We start from the raw sequence: 25,070 nt of genomic DNA on the forward strand, positions 1-25,070 counted from the left end.
AATTTAAAAATGGATCCCAGGTTGCATTTACGCACGTTTATTCTCGGCTTGGATTTGAGTACGCCTCGTAAAATTGCATAAAAATGTGTTGGAAATTTCATTGGCTAACCGATGTGTCATTTTACATTTGAATCGGTCACTATTGCCTAAAGATTTTTTTTTAAGCCAAAGTTGTCACGTCTATTATCTCAATACACAGGCATTTTTAGGCTATGAAAGGCAAAGGGCGGTAAAAAATCTTTTAAAAAGATAAATAAATATATTTGTTTACATCATGAAGAGATTCTCATTCTATTTTTTTAATTGATTGCATATAAATAATCAATATCAATACTTTTTCGTCCGTGAAGCCAATGAACTGGAATTTATTTATTTGAATTGCTAGAATATGAAGTTATCATGTTTTTACTATAGGATTAATATGTTGTTACTATGGTTAATTATTAAAAATAGTGTTAACTAGACTGAGTCAACCTCTCATCTCATTAGCTGCACCGCTTATCCTCAGTAGGGTCGCGGGGGTGCTGGAGCCCATCCCAGCAATCATCGGGCAGTGGGCTGGGGACACCCTGAACTGGTTGCCAGCCAATCGCAGGGCACTCAGGGACAGACAACTTGCTCGCTCATTCACACCTAGGGAAAATTTGGACCGGCCAATCCACCTGAAATGCATGTCTTTGGAATGTGGGAATGTCTTTGGAGTGCCCGGAGGAAACCCACGCAAGCACGGGGAGAACATACAAACTCCGCACAGTAAGTCTCGTAGCTGGATTTGAACCCACACAGGAGGTTCCCGAGATGTTAGAACTGTGCTGCACACGCGCTGACCACTGCACCGCCGTGCTGCCACTGAGTCAACCTCATCTCATCTCATCAGCTGCACCACTTATCCTCAGTAGGGTCGCAGGGGTGCTGGAGCCCATCCCAGCAATCATCGGGCATTGGGCAGGGGACACCCTGAACTGGTTGGCAGACAACTCACTCGCTCATTCACACCTAGGGACAATTCGGACCGGCCAATTCACCTGAAATGCATGTTTTTGGAATGTGGGAGGAAACCGGAGTGCCCGGAGGAAACCCACGCAAGCACGGGGAGAACATACAAACTCCGCACAGGAAGTCCGGAGCTGGATTTGAACCCACGCAGGAGGTTCTTAAGACATGAACTGTGCCGCACATGCCACTGAGTCAACCAATAAAGTAAAAATATTTTACTAGAAAATCACATTGACTCCCCAACTTACGAACAATCGAGTTACAAAAAACGGTAGATACGAACAGTTTTTGGGAAATGTCGAAAAATCTCCGAACATTTCTGTAAGTTAGATTTTGTATTGTGCACCTTTTTCAGAGTACAGCACAGTACTGTAGTGCTTCTTTCTGCCGCTACCTGCGTGTGGTGGGGCTGTGAGAGGTCACCCAGCATCTACCCCAAAGAAGAAATCCGGCTTCTGCTTCCTAGTTAGTCTGTAAACATACTGTACTGTATCTCCAATTGTTAAGTTTGCTTTGCTTGGGTTTTGGGGTAATTACAGTTTGCTTTGTAGGTTTTTATCATAAAATGTCTCATTAGTGAACATACATTATTTAATGAGCTTGAATATAAAAGATTCGGTTGTAATGTACAGCAAAAACTTGGTCTGTTGATGTGACACATTGACTGTAAACTGTTGGTAAAACTGTGCCCTTTATATACTGGACTGAACAATACTAATTATTAGAGTGGTTTCGGCTATGAATCCAATACAATGTTGAGCTTACCTAAACGCCGGTAGGATTTGCAAAATTGACATTTTATTGCCTACCCATATGTACTCATGAAAAGAGCCATATATGTCTTGCGGGACATATCTTCCCAACCCAAGAGTTAGTCTGTCTTTTGACACATTCTTGTTCAATGATCTTTGGTGTAAATGATCTAAAGTGAATATATATGTTTGATCCTAATCATTGACATTGCATAGCATAAAAGTTGAAGCAGTTATAATTTAAAGACGTGATAGTTACTGCCCTCACCGAACCAGTCTAATCTTTATTGATCTTAACTCACAAGAAATGCATTGAAAGCAACCAAAGTTCAGCACAATAGCCTGTAAAATCAACATTTTTGGAAAAACTACTGCTTTATAGTTGTAGTCAGAATCAAAGAGAAGAGTTGCTATTTCAAATCCTAGGAAGGGCAAGTGTCAACAAAAAAAGTTTCTTTTCGTCATCAAATTGCATATCTAGGCTATTCAAAGTTATGTAGAATATAATCTATATAGTTAACTTTACATTTTGAGCAGGTGCATTTTTTCATAAAATTTAGTACTTGGCGATTTTAGAAGTAAGCTAGAACCCCAGTTAAAACCTGTTGTAATTAACTCTTGATGAATTTTTATTTTATTTTTAACTTTGTTTATTTTTCCATGTTTTTGGCGCTCATGTGTGCTTTGTTCAAATCCAGCTACCAGCCTTCTTGAGTAGGCTTTAAAAACCCAAAAATGCATGGCAGGTTAACTGGTGACTCCAAACTGTCCCTGAGTGAGCATGTGAATGGTTGTCTGTCTCCGCGTGCCTTGGCAACCAGTCGAGCGTGTCCCCTGCTCACTGTTCAGAGATAGCTGGGATAGGCTCCAGCACCCCTGCAACCCTAGCCAGTATAATCGGTGCAGATAATGAATGAATGGATGGATACAAACAATACAATTAACAACTATGAAAGGCTGCATAGCGCCTGAGTGGTTAGCGCATCAGCCCTTTGGTGCAGAGATCCAGTGCTGAGTTTGCATGTTCTCCTTGTGCCTGTGTGGGTTTTCTTTGGGCACTTTAGTTTCATTCCAAAAACATGCAGCCAGGTCAATTAGGAACTCCAAATTGTTGTCCGTCTCAGTGTGCCCTGTGACTGGCAGGTGTCCCTTGCCCACTGCCTGAAGACAGCTGGGTTGCGCTCCAGCACCCCCCCTCAACCCTAGTGAGTATAAGTGGTGCAGGAAACAGATGAGTGAAGGATCAGCAAATAAGGTAAGAGATTGCGGAAAAGAGGGGGTCGTGTCCAAAATTCTTTGTTGATGTTGAAGCAATATCATTAGAGTTATGATAACATGCCCCAACATATTCGACAACAATTTGATCTGGCCAGCTTTCTGAAAAGATTCGACACGCCTTTCTTATTGTGTGTCGCAAATTTAGACCCTTGCGGCAGCAGCCCTTCAAGTCAATTGAGTTTGATACCCCTGTTTTAGACCAATTATACAGATTGCTGATGTGGCAGTTATTACTGAACATGCAGTAAGTTCTGTCCCCCACGGTGCTAAAAACATCTCATTCCTGCAGACACATATCTGTTAGGTCCCAGAATAAATACCATATGTTCTAAGATCCTGTAACACTTCTGGAACTTTGGAGCTAAGATTAAATTGACAAATGTAGTTCCACCTTATGAAAGTCTCATCGCAGTGCCTCATGTGTATGAGTTGTCTAGCGACCAGTCCATGGTTGGAAAAATAAAACTGGGACCAGTTACTGTTCACACATGAGGAATTGTGAGGATCATTATACAAAATTAATGTAAGATTTTGCTGAACTATGAGGTGGAATTTGTTGCTGTTCAAACTCTTGCATCATCCACAGTGAAAACGTGTGCATGCGACAGTTTCCCACAGTAGTGAGCTCTAAGACAACAATCTATTCAGGCCATTAGCAAACAAGCAGTGAATCCTTGTCTATTGTTGATCTGCTGATGCATGGAGTTTCTTTCTTCTTTTCAAACAATCAAGTGTCTAAATACACCAGGGTGGTCCAACCTTTTTCAAGTTTGATAGTAATCTCTAAAATAGCAACTTAGCTAAATGGCTTGCTAAATAGCTAAAAGGGTACAGTAACTGTAGAGTTAGTTACAAAGGTAAACAGGTAAAAAACTAAGTGGAGCTAGTTAGCTAGAAAAGAGTAAAAAGCCAACTAAATAGCAAAATGGAAAGCCAATAAAATAAAATAAAATGCCCAATTTTTGCTCATTCGCTTTATAAAACCCATGAATTGTTCTCATTCTATTCTTCTATTTAATTGCTTAAAAATGAGTATCACTTTATCTATGCATTTTTTTGTCCTTGAAGCCTATGTCAAGGTTAAAACTTGAGATTTTATTAAGGTTAAGATAAGAACAGACTCAGTCAGAGATTAGGTTTTCGATAGCCCTTCCATCGGAGGTACGTCCAACCTGAGCTTTCTCCTAGATCTGCTTCCAAGATCGGCTTGAATTATAATCTCCGCATCCGACTGAGACAGTATAGGACGAATTTTAGCAATGTTACGAAGATGTAAGAAAGCGGTTCTAGTAATTTTCTTCACATGTGTTATAAAGGACAGATCGGGGTCAAATGTGACACCTAAATTTTTAAGTGCGTCACTCTGTGTGATATGACATTTCTCGATGTTCACAGCAGTTTTAGAGAATAAGTCGCGGCATTTAAATGGACCAATAACTAACATTTCAGTCTTTTCAGAGTTAAGACGCAAGAAATTGAGTGACATCCACTCTTTTATCTCAGTGAGGCAGGCCTCTAAATTTCCACAATTTAGTGTAGCAGATTCCTCCAACGGAAGATATAATTGAGTGTCACCTGCGTAGCAGTGGAAACTGATATTATACTTGCGAATAATATCACCTAATGAAAGCATGTAAATGCTGAAAAGAAGGGGGCCAAGCACTGAACCCTGCGGAACACCACAGGTAACACTAAAGGGCTCAGATGTCATTTCGCCATATTTAACACAGTGTGTCCTATCTGAGAGGTAGGATCTGAACCATGAGAGGACGGTTCCTGAAAGACCAATCAATTTTTCCATCCGTTCTAGTAAGATATTATGGTCCACTGTGTAAAAAGCAGCACTAAGGTCCAGCAGCAGCAAAAGTGATGAAGCGCCAGAGTCCATTGCCAGTAGGAGATCATTGGTTACCTTAATCAGAGCTGTCTCAGTAGAGGGTTTAGCCCTGAATCCTGATTGCATTGACTCAAAATGATTGTTTTCGGATATGAAATCATTCAGCTGCTGTGCCACTACTTTTTCAAATACTTTAGAAAGAAACGGTAGGTTTGACACAGGTCTATAATTACATAAGCTTTCTGGATCAAGGTTGGGTCGTTTCTGTGTAGGTTTAATAACAGCGGACTTAAAAGCCGCTGGAACTACACCTGAGGAGAGTGATATGTTTATAATATTTAGAACTGAAGGTCCAAGGACCCCAAAAAGACCTTTAATAAGCGAACTTGGAAGCGGGTAGATCAGGCAAGTCATAGGTTTGGCCGTATTCACCACCTGTTTAAGATTATCGAGTGACAGTTCACTAAATCGGGACAAATTCCCTGGACAGCCACCATGGCGTGCATCTATAGATTTCAGCCCTTTAGTATGTGTTGTATTAATACTGTCTTTAGGAATTTCTTCCTGTATGCATTGAATCTTCTTATTAAAGAAGACCACAAAGTCATGGGCTGAATGGGTAGAACTATCTGGGATAATATGTTGCCTTGTAGTGATGCTACACTGTCGAAAAGGATTTTGGGGTTGTTCTTTTGTGACGCAATCACCTTCGAAAGGTAGGCTGATTTTGCAGAGGCAAGGGCCGCTTTATACTTTAACAAGCTGTCACAGAAGGTCTGATGGAAAACCTCAAGCTTGGTAGCGCGCCATTTTCTTTCAGATTTCCTGCATTCTTGTTTAAGGGATCTAGTTTCATCAGTAAACCAAGGCGTGCGTCTTTTAGTTCGTGATTTAAGCAGTATGGGCGCTACTGAATCCAGTACACTAGCCAGGGTAGCATTAAACACATTCATGAGTGAGTCGATAGAGCCTTTGTATGAAGGAAAGGACGCAACTGCTCCTGAAAGAAGATCAGAGAGCTCAGAAACTGTGCCAGTGCTTAGATTGCGTCCGCTGAATCCTTCAGTTTTTTTAGTACTACATTTAGCTAGCACCTCGAATGTAACTAAATAGAGATCAGAAATAACGGTAGTACACGGTAACACCGTCATGTTTGAGGTTGAAACTCCTCGAGTCAGAACCAAATCTAGCGTGTTTCCATCTTTATGAGTTGGCAAATCAACCAGTTGATTAAAACCAAATGTATCAATTAGAGACCGAAACGCAACAGTAAGTGAACTTAGTGGGGAGTTCATATGAATGTTAAAGTCCCCCATTATTATTATTTTGTCTGCATAAATTACTAGGTCAGACAAAAGTTCAGCGAATTCATCTAAGAAAGCTTAGTATGGCCCTGGTGCGTGATCAATAGTTACTACGTAAATTGACAATAGAGAGGACCTTATAACAAGAGCCTCGAACGCCTTGTTATTATTAGAGGTACGAGGAGTAAATTTGAGCGTTTTTTTTCCAGAAATTAGCGCGACACCGCCACCCTTCTTCAACGTGCGTGCTACATGGCTCCTCACGTTGTCTTGAGCAGAAGCCTCATTTTAAGGTAAAAACTCATCCGGTCTCAACCAAGTTTCACATAGACCAATCAAGTTAAGTTTGTAATCACGAAAAATATTATCACCAAGTAAAGCTTTAGGAGCAAGCGATCTAATATTTAACAGACCAAATTTTAGCTTTGCTGAATCATTTAACTTAGCTGAAGTTTTTGTAGAGATCGCCACAAGATGTCGCCGTTCGGGTGCGTTGAATTTCAGGCGTCGGTTGAGCCGCAAGATCGATGAAGAAATAATGGTTGAACTAGACACATCTTTGTGTCCCTATTGCTCCTTCGGCTTCGCACACTTCACACACTTCCCCGCACAACAACCCCGCTTCTGCTTTCTGTCTTTACGGCACCTTCGTCGCTTTGGAGGTGGGGTGGCCGACCACCGAGATCCTGGGTCTCTTCGTATCTGGTTCGGGATATCATAGGTGGAATAAAAAGTGCCCGTAGAGTCGAACTTCAGACTCACACCCGTTTTAATAAGTTCCTCCCAACTATAAGTGTTATTGGCCTTGCATGTGTCCAGAAAAGAAAGCAAAAAAGACAGGAGAACGGTGATAGATAGCAGATTAGCTAGAGAGCAATAAGCCGCAGCATCCATGTGCGCCGCCATCTTGAATCCTCTTTTAAAGGATTCTTCTCAGAGCACAAGCGTCTCAAAACGCCCATGTCAGGTGACTATGCCACGTGAAGGTGAATAGGGTTGTCACCGCTCTACTTTAGTAATAAATAACCAATGAAAGACTTTTACATCACATTTTATTTGTCTTGTTTTTTTATAACTGTGGACAATGCAGTGGAGTGTCAAGAGTAAAGTCTTTGAACACTTTTAGTTATCAACTCAACGCAACAAAAATATATAAATGCAATTGAGAAAAAAAACACCTGAGTCACATGCCAGTTCATCTTCCCCAGTATCAGATGGACTAAAGGTGCTCTCTAGAAGACCGCCTGGATGCTTCCTCTGAAAAGAGAAAGCGAAACACATAGAGTAAATATACTCTAATGAATTATTATGCTGAGCTTCATTTCCACTTTATTACAAAATAGTGTCTAAAGTAGCACTAATGTAAAAATGTAAATGAAGAGCTCTTTTCCAAAACGCTCTAAATCTATGTTGATTGTTTTTAGGGAAATTACATTTATTTACTCAGACCAAGATTTTTTGCAAGTATTTATTTTATATAGTTAAAAATAATTTTTGGTTCAGTCTAAACACTATCAGCAATAATTGACAAATCAAACTACAACCGTGTTAAACAATCAGTTTACACCTACTACTACCAACTCAATTTCATATTGGAGATAAACAAATTAAAATTACTTATGAAAATTACTCAACAAAGATATTAATAGCCTGACAATACTATTGTTTTACCCAGTGAATGTACGATGAATGAATGAAAACTTTTATTTCGAACATAAAAATAAAAACAGGACAAAAACAATGAGTCAACAACAGAATAATGTCACATAACATGTTCGAAAAGGGGTAGTCAGAAGCAGATGCTTATTTTTCCTACCCCTTTATCTTCCTTATTAAATACATTTTATAGATAGCTCCTCTTGTGTCCAATACAACAACATCTCATGGATATACTTATTACATGGGTCAGATATCAATAATTATAATAGTTACAATAATCACATATTTTATACACTAATCTTCGCAATACCATCCCTCAACGTCATAATGCGCATAATGTCACTGCGGAACCAGTGATAATAACAATAAAAATAAACACAATACTTATAATAACAGTTCTGATATAATAATAGTAGCAACAGTAACGACAAGTTAACTATAGTTTGAAATGCAGTATTTCCAATCTCCCTCATATCCCATTTTCTTCATCCCTGTATTTCGCCAGTAATGCTTTTTTGTATTTAAATTTGAACAGATGGATAGTTGGACATTGTTTGATCTCATTTTGCAAATTATTCCAAAGTGTGACTCCACACACAGACACACACATACTTTTCCTGGTGGTCCTCACCTTTGGGATTTTGAATTCACCACAGCCCCTCAAGTTATAATTTCCCTCTTTCCGAGTGAATAATTTTTGTATGTTTTCTGGCACTATGTTTTTGTTGACCTTAAATAACAGTTGTGAAGTGAAAAATTGTATTAAATCATCCAATTTTAAAAATTTGGACTGCATGAATAAAATGTTGGTATGATCCCGATATCCTACCCTGTGTATGGTTCGTATTGCACGTTTTTGAAGGATAAAAAGGGGCTGTTGTGAACTTTTGTAATTATTGTCCCAGACTTCTGCACAATATGTTAAATATGGCAGAACGAGAGAACAATATAATAAATACAATGCATTATAATTAAAAGTATAAAAAAAAATTTGGCTTTATTAATTATTGAAATGCTTTTAGATACCTTAGTTTGTATGTGTCTGATGTGTGTTTTCCAACTTAATTTATTGTCTATTATGACCCCTAAAAACTTAATTTGTGATACAATTTAAATTTACTCAGACCAAGATTTTTTGCAAGTATTTATTTTATATAGTTAAAAATAATTTTTGGTTCAGTTTAAACACTATCAGCAATAATTGACAAATCAAACTACAACCGTGTTAAACAATCAGTTTACACCTACTACTACCAACTCAATTTCATATTGGAGATAAACAAATTAAAATTACTTATGAAAATTACTCAACAAAGATATTAATAGCCTGACAATACTATTGTTTTACCCAGTGAATGTACGATGAATGAATGAAAACTTTTATTTCGAACATAAAAATAAAAACAGGACAAAAACAATGAGTCAACAACAGAATAATGTCACATAACATGTTCGAAAAGGGGTAGTCAGAAGCAGATGCTTATTTTTCCTACCCCTTTATCTTCCTTATTAAATACATTTTATAGATAGCTCCTCTTGTGTCCAATACAACAACATCTCATGGATATAATAATAATAATAATAATAATAATTTCCTTGTATTGTCATTCTGTGTAACAATGTACACAGAACGAAATGTCGATTGCACCTGACCCGTTGTAGCGAGCCGATGCAGCCGCAGCCAACAGAGGGCGCCGCCGACCACTTTTTAGTCTTAGGAATGACTCGGCCGGGGCGCGAACCACCGACCTCCCAGTCTCAAAGCGGGCGCCTTACCATCTAGGCTACATGGGTCAGATATCAATAATTATAATAGTTACAATAATCACATATTTTATACACTAATCTTCGCAATACCATCCCTCAACGTCATAATGCGCATAATGTCACTGCGGAACCAGTGATAATAACAATAAAAATAAACACAATACTTATAATAACAGTTCTGATATAATAATAGTAGCAACAGTAACAACAAGTTAACTATAGTTTGAAATGCAGTATTTCCAATCTCCCTCATATCCCATTTTCTTCATCCCTGTATTTCGCCAGTAATGCTTTTTTGTATTTAAATTTGAACAGATGGATAGTTGGACATTGTTTGATCTCATTTTGCAAATTATTCCAAAGTGTGACTCCACACACAGACACACACATACTTTTCCTGGTGGTCCTCACCTTTGGGATTTTGAATTCACCACAGCCCCTCAAGTTATAATTTCCCTCTTTCCGAGTGAATAATTTTTGTATGTTTTCTGGCACTATGTTTTTGTTGACCTTAAATAACAGTTGTGAAGTGAAAAATTGTATTAAATCATCCAATTTTAAAAATTTGGACTGCATGAATAAAATGTTGGTATGATCCCGATATCCTACCCTGTGTATGGTTCGTATTGCACGTTTTTGAAGGATAAAAAGGGGCTGTTGTGAACTTTTGTAATTATTGTCCCAGACTTCTGCACAATATGTTAAATATGGCAGAACGAGAGAACAATATAATAAATACAATGCATTATAATTAAAAGTATAAAAAAAAATTTGGCTTTATTAATTATTGAAATGCTTTTAGATACCTTAGTTTGTATGTGTCTGATGTGTGTTTTCCAACTTAATTTATTGTCTATTATGACCCCTAAAAACTCAATTTGTGATACAATTTAAATTTAAAGATAATTTATTTATATCCATCCATACTTTTAAGTTAATTAGTTCACGATTAATATAGGTTACCAAATCAAAATAGTTATCATTTGAATAGAAAATGTTAGTGTCGTCTGCAAATATTACTAATTTCAATAGTTTTGAAACATTAAAAATATTGTTAATATATAAATTAAATAACTTTGGTCCCAGGATTTCTGATTCCGTAACCCCAGATAAAAACATGGTCTTGGAGTTCATTTTTATCAGTGACTCAAATTGTTTACCACTGCACTGTGGGATATTTGCAGCGAGCTCTGGTCCAACATTTACAAAATAACTATTGAAATTCTCCACAACTTGATTTAAATTATAATTTTCACTGTTCTTATCAATAAAATAGTTTGGATATGCATTGCTTACATTCTTTCCTTTTATTATACTATTTAATATATCCCAAATACCGGATGGAGAACGCTCTCGAACCAGCAGAACACTTCTTTGCTCTTGGGATCACCAGAAGACCGGCACTCTCAGATCGTAGGCTTCGGACCGGGACATAGGGGCAAATCAGATCTGAAAGATAAGAGGGAGCAAGTCCATGTATGATTTTGTACAATACTAAGAGAACCTTGAAATCACATCTATGGCTAACTGGGAGCCAATGCAGGTTAGCCAAAATCGGTGTTATGTGATCGTACTTTTTTGTCCTAATTAAAAGCCTCGCTGCGGCATTTTGTACCAGCTGAAGAGACCGGGCACCGGTGCTGTGGAATGCTCTTCCCCCTGAGATCCGATCTGCAACCTCAGTGGAAATGTTTAAATCTAAACTTAAAACTCACTTCTACTCCATAGCATATGAATAACCTACTCGGATTCGGCTTCCTCAGTTCTTAGTTTAATACATTTCTATATAAGGTGTTTTTTTTCTTACAAGCATTATGTAAACCCTTAGTTATCCATGGATGGTTTACAGATTTATTCATAATATTAGTTTGTCTCATTGGGCAATTTTTGTTATACTTGTTGGGGAATATTTCCAAAAATATGTCAAACGCACGATCCACATCATCTGTACCATATATAGCATTTCAGTTTTGTTTAACTAAGTCATCATAGAGTGATATAATAGTCTCTTCAGTTCTAACTCGTTTGTAAACATATTCCTTAGTTGATTCTTGTCTAGTAACCTTTTCATCATACACTGGTAGGTGATCAGAAATATCACAAACCAGTAATCCGCTGACATTTTTAAATTCAATATTATTTGTAAATATATTGTCAATGAGTGTTGCACTGTGTGAAGTGATTCTACTAGGCCTTAATATAGTTGGGTACAAACTCATACTGTACATTATATTAATATAGTCATCAATGTTTTTATGTTTGTTTGGATTCATTAGATCAATGTTGAAATCTCCACTAATGAATAGTGTTTTGGCGCTTATTGTTGAATATGTTTTTTCAGCCCAGTTTGTGAAGGTTTCCAGATTTGAGCCCGGTGATCTATATACACAACTGACTATAATATTTTTCCTTTTTTCATTTATAATTTCTGTTGTAATACATTCAAGTAAATCGTCAATGAAAAAAGACATGTTTTGTAATATTTTCGATTTTAATCTTTTGTGTACATATATAGCTACTCCACCTCCTATTTTGTTTGTTCTATTTACATAGTTCAAATTATAATTGTTTAATTCAAAATTTACACCCCTTTCCTCACTGAACCACGTTTCAGAAACTGCAATAACACTAAACGGGTTCTCAAATTGCTGTAAGTATTCAGTGATGTCATCAAAATTTGCGTACATGCTTCTACTGTTAAAGTGTATTATTGAGAATTTGCCTTCAGATTTAACAAAAGTATTATATTGATTTCCAGTATAATATTTGCAATTGTCTGAGCTAGCTGATAGGAATTTGTGGTCAGGATCGAAGTCATCTAATCTTGAAATATTGGAGTCAGTGTGATCAACAATGCTCAGTTCTGGTAGATTATGGCGTAAAATATTATGATGGATTTTTTCATTGTGATCTGTAATAAAGGTGTCCATATGGTCAGTCCAGGATGCCATTGTTACACTTCAGGCAAATCTATCCAGCTCCTGCATTTCTCGGACCCCAAGTATTTTTGCTTCTTCTGGAGTGCCGTTTAACTTTATATATATTCTACAGTTTGAAGTCCAAGTTCCTTGTATCTTGTTCGTTTTCCTCAAAAATCGAGCCTGTCTTGCAATGTCAGAGTTTCTTTTGCTTAAGTGTTCATTTAAATAAACATTTGTCCCTTTTAGTTTTTTTCCTTGCTTAAGGATTTCATGTTTCCATTTTCTATTGCCAAATCTCACGATGGTCGCCTTAGGTCAGTTCTCACCTCTTGTTAATTGATGGCATGCTTCTATGTCCTCAGCATTGATGGATATGCCTTTTTTGCTCATAAGAGCAATGACCTGTTGCTCAGCAGAATCTTCATCAGCATCCGTTGCAATATTTTTATTTGCCACAGCCTTGGCATAGGTCCGAGGTTTAATGTCCAGACCAGTGATAATAATGTCATTTATCCTGGTGTACTATTCCATATATATATATATATATATATATATATATATGTATGTATATATATGTATGTATAGGTTTGGAGTATTTATACAGTAGTATTTTTTATATTATTTGATCACATTACCCTGTTTTTAGCATAAGAGGTGATTTCAAGGTTCTGTTGGTAGTATACAAAATCATGCAAGGACTTGCTCTCTCATATCTTTCGGATTTAATTTCCCCCTATGTTCCGGTCCAGAGCCTTCGCTCTGAAAATGCTGGTCTACTAGTGATCCCAAGAGCCAAGAAGAGATCCACCGGTTCAAGAGCGTTCTCCATTAAGGTCCTGGTGCTGTGGAATGCTGTTCCCCCTGAGATTCGATCTAGTCAAGTCAAGTCATTTTATATGTTTAGCCCTTAATCACAAAGAGTCTCAAAGGGCTTCACAGGATTACGCAGACTATTTTTCAGACTATTATTACAACATCCCCTGATCTGGAACCAACATGAGGGCAAGGAAAAACTCAAAAAAATCTCAAAATGAAGAAACCTTGAGAAGGGACCGCACATGAGGTATCCCCCTTCCAGGATTACCAGAAAGCAGAGGATGTTGCAATCGCAAATAATACAGAGATATTGTCCACGAAAGGTTTAGGTTATTCATATGCTATAGAGTAGAAGTACATTTTAAGCTTAGATTTAAACATTTCCACTGAGGTTGCAGATCGGATCTCAGGGGGAAGGGCATTGCACAGCACCGGGGCCCGGATGGAGAATGCTCTCGAACCAACGGAACACTTCTTGGCTCTTGGGATCACCAGAAGACCGGCGCTCTCAGAACGAAGGCTTCGGACCGGAACATAGGGGGAAATCAGATCTGAAAGATATGTGGGGGCAAGTCCATGTTTGATTTTGTATAATACTAAGAGAACCTTGAAATCACATCTTAGGCTAACAGGGAGCCAATGCAGGTTAGCCAAAATCAGGGTGATGTGATCAGACTTTTTGGTCCTAGTTAAAAGCCTCGCTGCGGCATTTTGTACCAGCTGAAGTAGAGCGCTCGTCTTGGGATCAAGAGATTGCAGTTCGAATCCCGGCTCCTCCGTGTTAAATACCCCCGATAAGCAGGTTAGCGCCTCACATGGCTGCACTGCCGCTATTGGGAAATGTGATGAACAATGTAAAGCGCTTTGGGAAGTATTGACTTGAAAAGCACTATATAAATGCAGATCATTTCATTTCATTTGATTCTGGTCATCGGAAGACCGGAGGGTAGTGCATTACAGTAATCGAGACGGGAGGTAACAAACACGTGAATTATAATCTCCGCATCCGACTGAGACAGTATAGGACGAATTTTAGCAATGTTACGAAGATGGAAGAAAGCGGTTCTAGTAATTTTCTTCACATGTGTTTGAGAGGACAGATTGGGGTCAAATACGACACCTAATTTTTTAATTGAGTCACTCTGTGTGATGTGACATTTGTCAATGTTCACAGCAGTTTTTGAGAAGAAGTCGCGGCATTTAGATGGACCAATAACTAACATTTCGGTCTTTTCAGAGTTGAGACGCAAGAAATTGAGTGACATCCACTCTTTTATCTCAGTGAGGCGGGCCTCCAAATTTCCACAATTTAGTGTAGCAGATTCCTCCAACGGAAGATACAGTTGAGTGTCATCTGCATAGCAGTGGAAACTGATATTATACTTGCGAATAATATCACTTAATGGAAGCATGTAAATGCAAGATGGAAAGCCAATAAAATAAAATAAAATGCACAATTTTTGCTCATTCGCTTTATAAAACCCATAAATTGTTCTCATTCTATTCTTTTATTTAATTGTTTAAAAATGAGTATCACTTTATCGATGCATTTTTTTGTCCTTGAAGCCTATGTCAAGGTTAAAACTTGAGATTTTATTAAGGTTAAGATAAGAACAGACTGAGTCAGAGATTAGGTTTTCGATAGCCCTTCCATCGGAGGTACGTCCAACCTGAGCTTTCTCATAGATCTGCTTCCAAGATCGGCTTGAATTATAATCTCCGCATCCGACTGAGACAGTAAAGGACGAATTTTAGCAATGTTACGAAGATGGAAGAAAGCGGTTCTAGTAATTTTTTTCACATGTGTTTTAAAGGACAGATCGGGGTCAAATGTGACACCTAAATTTTTAATTGCGTCACTCTGTGTGATGTGACATTTCTCAATGTTCACAGCAGTTTTAGAGAATAAGTCGCGGCATTTAAATGGACCAATAACTAACATTTCAGTCTTTTCAGAGTTAAGACGCAAGAAATTGAGTGACATCCACTCTTTTATCTCAGTGAGGCAGGCCTCCAATTTTCCACAATTTAGTGTAGCAGATTCCTCCAACGGAAGATATAATTGAGTGTCATCTGCGTAGCAGTGGAAACTGATATTATACTTGCGAATAATATCACCTAATGAAAGCATGTAAATGCTGAAAAAAATGGGGCCAAGCACTGAACCCTGCGGAACACCACAGGTAACACTAAAGGGCTCAGATGTCATTTCGCCATATTTAACACAGTGTGTCCTATCTGAGAGGTTGGATCTGAACCATGAGAGGACGGTTCCTGAAAGACCAATCCATTTTTCCAACCGTTCTAGTAAGATATTATGGTCCACTGTGTAAAAAGCAGCACTAAGGTCCAGCAGCAGTAAAAGTGATGAAGCGCCAGAGTCCATTGTCAGTAGGAGATCATTGGTTACCTTAATCAGAGCTGTCTCAGTAGAGTGGTTAGCCCTGAATCCTGATTGCATTGATTCAAAATGATTGTTTTCGGATATGAAATCATTCAGCTGCTGTGCCACTACTTTTTCAAATACTTTAGAAAGAAACGGTAGGTTTGACACAGGTCTATAATTACACAAGCTTTCTGGATTAAGGTTGGGTCATTTCAGTGTGGGTTCAATAACGGCAGACTTAAAAGCCGCTGGAACTACACCTAAGGAGAGTGATATGTTCATAATATTTTGAACTGAAGGTCTAAGGACGCCAAAAAGACCTTTAATAAGTGAACCTGGAAGCGGGTCGAACTGGCAAGTCGTCGGTTTGGCCGTATTCAACCTCAGTGGAAATGTTTAAATCTAAGCTTAATACAAACTTCTGTTCTATAGCATATGAATAACCTATATTTTATGTCAACGATATTTGTGTATTATTTGCCCTCATGTAGGTTTTAGATCAGGAGATGGTGTTATAATAGTCTGTAGTTTGCAATAGTGTTTGATCTGTGCAGCCCTTTGAGACTTTTTGTGATTAAGGGCTATACAAATAAATAAACACGACTAGTATTTCTATAGTGGTATTTTGCAGTGCATCTTTAATGTTTTCATTGCAGATTTTTTTAATATCACTCTCGTATTTCTTTTGTAATATTTCTGTAGGAGTCTTCATAGCATAGTATTTATGTAGTGGTATTTTTGTATATTTTTTGTCATAATATTTCTGTAGGAGTATTATAGTATTGCTGTAGTGTGTAGTAGTATTTTTGCAACATTTCTGTAGAACTATGTTTCAAGTTTTTCCATAGCAATATTTTTGTGATATTTCTGTCGTAATATTTCTGTCGTAGTATTTTTGTAGTATATTTCTCATAATATTTCTGTAGTACTATTATAGTATTACTGCTGTAGTATATGCCAAAGTATTTTTGTAGTATTTCTTTATAGTTTTGTAATATTACTGCTGTTGGATTTTTGTAGTATTTCTGTTGTAATATTTCTTTTAAGAAAGCTGAAACTGACTATCCCCGTGCCAAATAAGGCCCCTCTCACTATAAAAAATGTTTCCTCATTGCTTTTAGTCATAGTGTTATATTTAACAAGTGGATATTCTATCGATTATCTGACCTAAAACCCATTAAGAACCGTCTTCTCATCCAGCCAGTGGCAAGCCATGTATTTCACACTTCGGCCTTCAGTCATGGCCTTTAGTAAGGTGTCATTCGTGAACGAACCGGCCCTATGCGCCGGCTCTTGGAAGTTAACCTCAGTACTCAGAAACACCCCCAATCAACAGCCTGTTTCCTTCAAGAAACTGTTTTTCTCTTGTTATTGGTCAATATGCAAGAATGTTAACTTAAAAGTTTTTGAGTATAAAAAGGTTCAAATTGTTTAGCTACTGTTGGAATTTCTTGTTAAATCAACACAAACTTCAATTAATCATCCGACTCCAATTTGTGACCTTTCCCAATCACCATTCATCCAAACAATTTGTGCGCTCTTTTCTGCATAGAAAGTTCTCAGAAGCCGGCATTTCACTCACGAGTGGATTTATTTCTAACACACAAATCACTACATCTCTGCACGCTTCTCCTTCCAAAAACCAACTCTTCTTCTTCTGAGTTGTTCAGCAAAGCATCTCCTCCACCCCATCGCTGGTTCCCATTGGTCTCTCGTCCCGGAAGAATGGCGCGTCGACTCCGCCTGGTCGCGACGCAGCCCGCTCTCATTGGTCTCCCGTTCCCGGGAGAATGGAGCGTTGACTCCTCCGCGTCGGACCCCAGACAGTTCGTCACCTCCCTCTGCCTGAGAGCTGCCCCACGTCAAAATTTACTCCAGAAAACGTTTGCACAAAACACAAAGAGTTCAACAGACAAACCCAAATTCAAACTTCCATATTCCTTTATTCCCTCTCATGACCTCAGACGACTGAGGTCATCACTCATATATCCTATTTCCCGCCATACACAGAAAATCAGCAAATGAATAAAAATAATTAGCAGAAAATTAAAAATCAATAAAAAAATCATTCTAGTATAAAATCATTAATAAATTTTATTCCATTATAAAATCATTAGTAAATTTCATTCCATTATAAAATTATTAGTAAATTTCATTCCATGGCCCCAGGTCCCCGAGGCCACATTCACATACTCGCACCCCAAACTCCCGGAGGGCCACCGCTGTCTCCGCCCCCTGGGAGTCCTTCTGAGGGATCAACATGTACTGGCCACCCTGAGGGAGTGGCCCCAACGTACGCTCAAATGTTCTTACAGTTAATGATTTAATACAGGGAATACAGCAACAGCCACATAATACCATAATAGCGGCAAACACAGCAATAGAAGTTAGTACTGATGCAATCAAGCCTTTATATTTACCGAAGACATTCAACCAGTCAGAATACCAACTGGTGTCCACACCTGAATGTTCCCTCATTTTGTTTCTCAGCGTGCGCAGACCCTCCAATGCCCTGGTAAGTTGGCCATCTGGAGATGTATTGTTGGGGATCAGAGTGCAACACTGGTCTCCAAAAATACCGCAAACACCTCCCCTTTCAGCTAATACCATATCTAACCCCATCCGTTTTTGAAATGCCATCAGAGACGTGGCCGCCAATTGTTCATGCACCGCCTGTAGTGCCGAGGTGGTGAAATTAGTCAATCGTTAGACATTGTAATGCACATAATTGATTCTATCCACATTCTTGTTTACGGTCACCTACATGAAAATGCTCTCCCATCCTGCTGCAACTTGGTCCACTAATTCGTATTCATCTGGGACCCCTCTTGGTGCTCCAATTGCATCAATGTATGTAAGATCCCCTGCACTTAACCATTCCTGCATGTCCCTCTTCCTTCTCATGAGGAAGGGAATTCCTCCCCATTGTCCCACGTTTCCCCAATTCATTTTGGCCAGGTCCAATGCTGTCACACTAACTGGCATGATCAGCGTAACGAGGGCACACTTACCTGCGGCATTGGTGGGCAGCTTTCCACACCACAGCCAAACATCCGCACGAGCAAGAGGGGCTCCTGCTGGCAAAGACACATTTTCATTACACCATGACTCCTGGATGTTCCCAACCCCAGGGCCGGTCCCATTCAACTTCAAGCAGGTAAAATTTTGCTTTGCAACTTGGGTGTCAAAAATAGGCTTTTTTTTCCATTCCTGTCAGTGGAAAGGCCAAGTCCATTGGCTACACTCTCCTTGAAGAGTCTTATTATACAGGAAACCCAAGAGACAAGTTTTGGATATGCCATGATTTTCAAAACTGGTCTTGCACCTAAGCAAACCAAACAATTCTCGTTTGTATTATTAGCTGCCTGCTCAGCCATGAGTAGCCAATTATTCGTAACCATAGAAATACCTGTGTGAATCATAATCCAGTCATCCACTGTCGTCTCGAAAACCCCTCAACGCTTTTACTGGGATACTAAGCTTTGTGATTGTGTTTGGAGCCACTGTAAACCGCAACAAATTATTATATGCCCACTTGACCATCCAAGGTTGATATCCCTTCTCATATTGATCCCAGTAATCTTGTCCTGTTTGTCTTTTCACCCTCTGAATCGATGGGGATCTCACCGGCCAGTCTTGATATCAGGGCTGATAATCGTCCAATTTATCGATAAATTCATTCCACTGATGTGTCCGATTAAAAATTGTCACCCAAGTGTTCACCCATTTCGGTTGTTTACATATCAGATTTAACAGTAATTGTTGTGTCTGTGTCAGCATTTTACCACCATCTTGCTCTGCTCCATACCATACTGTCCATTACAGGAATGGTACTCCATCACTCGTTCCTCCTTCACTCCATCACTCCTTTCATCCTGTATAGTAAATTCAAATGCCAACATTGTCCATACAAAGCATAAACCAACAAGCAAAAAAAACGACTAAACTTACGCGTTTACAATAATATTGTTTTTTCGATCCCATTTAACGTTTTTTAATCCGATTGATACTACCTTCCCTCTCTTGACCAGCCCGTCCGGGCGGTCAACCCGTAGGCTCACCATTAATAGGCACAAAATCAGGTGCCGGCCGCAACTGTGAGTAATGATACCACTTATGAAGACACCTCCTCAACTGCCTTGTCAGCCACCTGGGTAGACAAACTGGATACAAGTGAGTGAAGATTCTTCTAGTATGCTGCGTGTGACTAATCCGGCGTCGGCAGATCGGCTGGTGGCACCAAAGTGGAGGCCGGGCCAGGCATGAGGCGACCAGTCAATGATTAAAACTGGGCAAAGCCCGTCATTTTATGGACAGTTTGGCAGACAACTAGGAGTGCCAAGGGCAAGGCTTTCAACCACGTCATTTTGGTTTGAGCTATGATTTTCGCCAATTTCTCTTTCAAAGTTCTATTGAATCTTTCCACTTTGCCTTGGCTCTGGGGGTGATAAAGACACCCAAAGCGATGTTTCAGCCCCAAAAGGGCCTCAACCTTGGCCATTGCTTTGTTGTTGAAATGAGTACCATTGTCTGATCTAATCAATGCAGGAAAGCCATGTGTCGGGATATATCGATTCACTAGAGCTTTAATCACTGACGTGGTGTCTTCCTTGGCACACGGATAAGCCTCTGGCCAACGTGAATATGAATCCACAATGACCAGAAGGAAACGCTTACCATTTACTCTGTCAATCATATCCGTACAGTCAATGACAATTTTAGCTCCAGGCCAGGCCACAGGAGAGAATGCCCCTGGTTTAGGTTTCAATGTCGGCCTGGCATTAAAAGTTTGGCATAGGTCACAGGCCGCCACGAACTGCCAGACCACCTCTTGTAACTTTGGATGCCACCATTGACGGAGTTTGGGAAGCATTGTTTGAGGCCCCACATGCGCCACTGTATGGCCCTCAGACAACACTAAGGTCATGAGTTGTCCTTCCGGGAGGACTGGCTGACCCCTGGGGCCCACCCAGAGACCATCCGATCGCCTGACTACTTTTGACGTGATTCACACTGATTTTTGTTCGGTTGACGACTTACCTTGTGCCTCCATGATCTTATCCAGTGCCACCTCGGGGGCCACTGGGAGATCCGGAGGTTCGTCATCCCAAACCACAGCGGAGGATGCTAACATCATCTCCCCCTGTGGAATGTACGTGGCCACTTCCTTCGCAAGGGCGTCTGCCCTCTCATTACCTTTCCCCACCATGGTGTTGGCTTTCGAGTGTCCCGGGACCTTCACAATTGCCATTTCGTGAGGGCCCTTGATTGCTTCATACAAGCGCTCCATTAAGGTTTTGTGAGCAATTACCTTGCTTTTTTTCCAACGAGTAGGACAAACACATGAAAAAAAAGCTGATAGGATAGGTACACACACGATAAACATAACAAATAAGACATAAGCCACGCTCTCACACCAATAGCGGCCCTGCCGCCATCGGAGGCGCCGGCCTTATTGGGGGCATTAGGGATTCAGTGTTTTGCCCATGGACACCTTGACACACAACACGGAGTAGCCGGGACTCGAACCTGCGGTCCCTTGGTCCCAAGACAAGCGCTCTACCTCCTGAGCTAATGCCACCTATTCGAAACACATCACAATGAGTCATGATGGAAATGTCGAAATTCTAAAATACATGAAAAATACATAAAAAATGGCAACGTGGGTTGAGCATTGAGGGCCGTGCAGGACGGACGAAAACTCCACAGCGCCACCCTGGTGGCCAACTGCACAACCGCGGAGACCCTCCGCTGCACGTCCCCTGAATTCTATCCTGACAGTGGGCAATCCAAAACAAACAAACAAAAAAAAATGTTTTATACAACAAGGTTATCACAACATTTTATCAAATAAATATTTTCTAATCAATTCCCTCTTTAGAATTGTTAATCTATTTTGGTTTCTGAATCTCAAATTTGGCTGATTTGCACGGTTCCCGTCACTGAATTGATCCACATTCTAAATAATCCCCTCGCCAAATAAAACATATGATTCACTCTTTTTTAAATTTTTTTATTTATTTTATTATATTTGTATTTATTTTTTTAACGATGCTTTATCATTTTAGGCCAATCTTTGAGCATCACTTTTGTAAACATTTTCTTCTTTTGCTTGTTTATTTTTTTTTATTCCCTTTTAAATCCTAATATAATGTTTACTCTAAAGTATTGTGTCTAATCTTGTTGCATGCATGTTTTCATTAAAAATTTCAATAGACATTTATTCACATCTCCTGTTTAGCATATCAGCATTCTGAATTTCTTGTTGCTAGGTTTTCATTGCACATTTTTTACCCATGTAAATGCTTAGTGCTTTTGTCAACTGATATAAAATCAAAGGTATTTTCCTGTTACCTATTTTCCTTAAAAATCCCCCTGATGCTCCTACATCTGGAGAGAAATATCGACATTTCCTGGAGAGAATATTCAAAATACAATTTTAGCAGTATTCCTGTGTTAAAAATAAAATCATTTACAATCCAAATTTATCAATCTTTCTCAGATTTGTAAACACTTTGTCAATTAACAAGACCCTAATGAGACTTAAAGCAGACTTGTGTTGTTTGTTTTCCCGTCTCGTTGATGGCCTTGGACGTCTGGCTCAGTCCATTGTGACGTACACTCGTAATCCGCTGCTTGAATGTGTCCATGTGCCTTATCAGTGCAACACTGACCTTGGTCGGTGTCGGTTTTTTTTTTTTTTTTTTTTTTTTGAAACTGGCTGCAATCAGCTCCAGTGTCCCCACGACCCTGCTGTTGACAAGCGGCGCAGACAATGGATGAGTGAATGTCTTTGTCTTTTTTTTTTGTTTTGTTTTTTTCTCAGCTGTGTCCCCCTCACAGCGACCAGTATATTGTCCATTTTCAGTTCTTTTCAACAGTCCATTTGACTTTCAAAGCATTTCTTCTTTTTAGTTCAGATCAGAATCCCGTTAAATCCGTCATGTTTACAGACTGGGATGTTTGCTTTAGGTTAAATGACCATGCAGACATTATCTTAGCAATTATATTCTTAAATTTTCCATGGTCTTCTTCTAGATTGATTAATCTGCTATTCTTAAATTTTCCATGATCCCTCTCAGGATCGAGTAATCTGCTCCTCATTGTCTTTTGAAAATGCTCTCTCCATAGACAAATTCTTTTTCTTAATTTACCCAAACTATACATATCAACATTTAACACACTCAAATTCAAATTTGAAACTATCACACTGCCTAAGCATCAAAAATCTAAAAAATAAAATTAAAAAATGCCTAATTGAACTTAACGTGAAAAACTTTTTAATTTTAATTTCCCCTCATTCTATTCAACTATCTTTTCTCATGGATTCAATGTAGAATGACACCTACTTATCAGTAATAAATTGCCTCATTGCCTCGCATTTCATTATCACTCTTGAGTGTTTATTTATTTTTTTACAAAGAAAGCACATCTCATTCAGTGATTGGAATAAAAAAGCCATGTCATTAATAATTCTCACTTGAAAGTTTTGGGTTATTTGAAACTATTCTGATCACTTACTCTTTTGCGTGCAAATTATTTTTGTTATCCACTATTAACATTTTAATAACAATTTGATATCATTCCTCTTCTCCTTAATTTTAGTGTCCGCTTACTTCCTGCGCCCTCTTTTCCACCTAGCGTCAGCCCGGGCGACACTACACTTCCTTGCTGCTCCCCCCTCATTTCTTTTTTCTTCTCATTATTGTTCGATCAACTGTATGGTCTCGGGTGTCATGTGTGAATCCTCCCCTTCTACATCTAAACCATTCTTCCACCCAGCATAATTACCGGAGCCATGAGTGACATACTGTCGAGAATCCGGCAACCTTGGATAAATACCTCCCAAACATTCCGTCTTTTCAAATACTCCCTTTTTCTTATCACTGTCCTCCCTTGTAATCACTGCCAAGGCCGTCGCTATGACCTCCAACTGGTGAATGCCTTGTCTATTTTTTTTTCAATTATTTCACTTCTTTCTTAAGTTTGATACGTTGTCGCCATCCGCCTCGACTCTGATCCTCCTTCATTTCTCGGAGATCTGCCAAAATTTTACTTTCCTTTTCCTTCTTAATTTTCTTACTCTTGATCCCGCGAATTAGCTGCGTTTCAAACTTAGCATAATGACCATTAATCTCGGACCATACGTCCGTCATTCTCCAATCCACCCGTGCGTGTTCTAACAACTTTTTACGCAGAACAATTTTATTTAATTTTTTTTTTCACACTCACACAGCTTCCACACGGATACGTAAATCCCAGATTTCAAACCGTATCGTAACCACGAATAGTTCCAAACCATTCTAGTAGGTAAATCCCAGATTTTACACCCTACTAACGTCCACACTATTACTCTTACCCCGTTCCGCTCCTCTTTCCTCTTTGATTTAGTGTCGCCAATGTGCAGGATTTTGAAAAGGATTCTGCTTACCTTGTTTTCACTGTGGGGCCCAAGAGGAAAGACGGTCGGACGCGTGGCTCCTTGATCAGGTCGTCACCTCGTGTGGACGTGTATCCTGACCAGCTGTATCTCTGTGTGGTGTGGAGGCTGCAGCGCTACCGACTGGGGTAGTGTGAGGAGGGTAACGAGGACAGCAGAGAAAATAATCGGGACTACACTTCCCTCCATTCAGGACATTGGCCAGAAGCGCTGCCTATCCCATGCTAAGATCATTATCGGGGACCCCTCTCGCCCCCATCATGGACTGTTCACTCTGCTAGCCTCTGGGAAGAGGTACTGCAGTGTGCGGTGCAGGACCACCAGGTTCCGCAGTAGTCTAGTCCCCCTGGCCATTAGACTGTTAAATGGTCAATCTAACATATAGTTAACCTAAATCTAAACGGCTGCTAATCTGACTTTTTGCACTACTGGCAGTTCTTTATAGCTTGCCACTCCTTGCACATTTGCTCTCTGCACTATTGTACTTACAGCGTTATTGTTACAGTGTTAATGTTACTGTTTACCTGACTTGTTAACCTGACTGCCCATTTTGCACATCTGGATAGCTACTCCTCTTGCACTATCGGCACTATGGTAAAATACTATACGTAGCCATAATACAATACAACTTTTACTTATATCTGTACATTCAAGGAAACTGTGAGGGTCAGATGTATCGACATTTCGTTCTGTATACACGTGTACTAGAATGACAATAAAGTAGATCTGAATCTGAATCTGAATCTCTCTTGTGGTTTTGAAGTCCAGGACTTCTTTTACCTCTCACCATAAATTGTCGGAATTTCTCGTTAAATCAACACAAACTTCAATTAATCATCTGACTCCAATTTGTGACCTTTCCCAATCACCATTCATCCAAACAATTTGCGCGCTCTTTTCTGCATAGAAAGTTC

At 39.3% G+C, this 25,070-nt stretch overlaps 1 protein-coding gene across 4 annotated transcripts in view; it reads left to right on the top strand.

Annotated features, from left to right (window-relative positions):
* Positions 1-25,070, top strand: part of enpp6 (ectonucleotide pyrophosphatase/phosphodiesterase 6) — a 68,563-nt gene that overhangs the window by 2,873 nt on the left and 40,620 nt on the right. Inside the window, exons 2-3 of one of the 4 annotated variants that reach the window (XM_088344176.1) lie at positions 2,892-3,003; positions 6,377-6,460. The exons of 1 other annotated variant lie outside the window; for it this stretch is intronic. The gene's annotated coding sequence lies outside the window, so the exon portion shown is untranslated. The remainder of the gene's footprint in view (positions 1-2,891; positions 3,004-6,376; positions 6,461-25,070) is intronic. 2 more of the 4 variants (XM_088344178.1, XM_088344179.1) reach the window with 2 other exon arrangements.

This window comes from Urocampus carinirostris, chromosome 9, assembly GCF_059441175.1.
Source record: "Urocampus carinirostris isolate Australia breed hairy pipefish chromosome 9, RoL_Ucar_1.0, whole genome shotgun sequence".
In the NCBI taxonomy this organism is placed as follows: Eukaryota; Metazoa; Chordata; class Actinopteri; order Syngnathiformes; family Syngnathidae; genus Urocampus; species Urocampus carinirostris.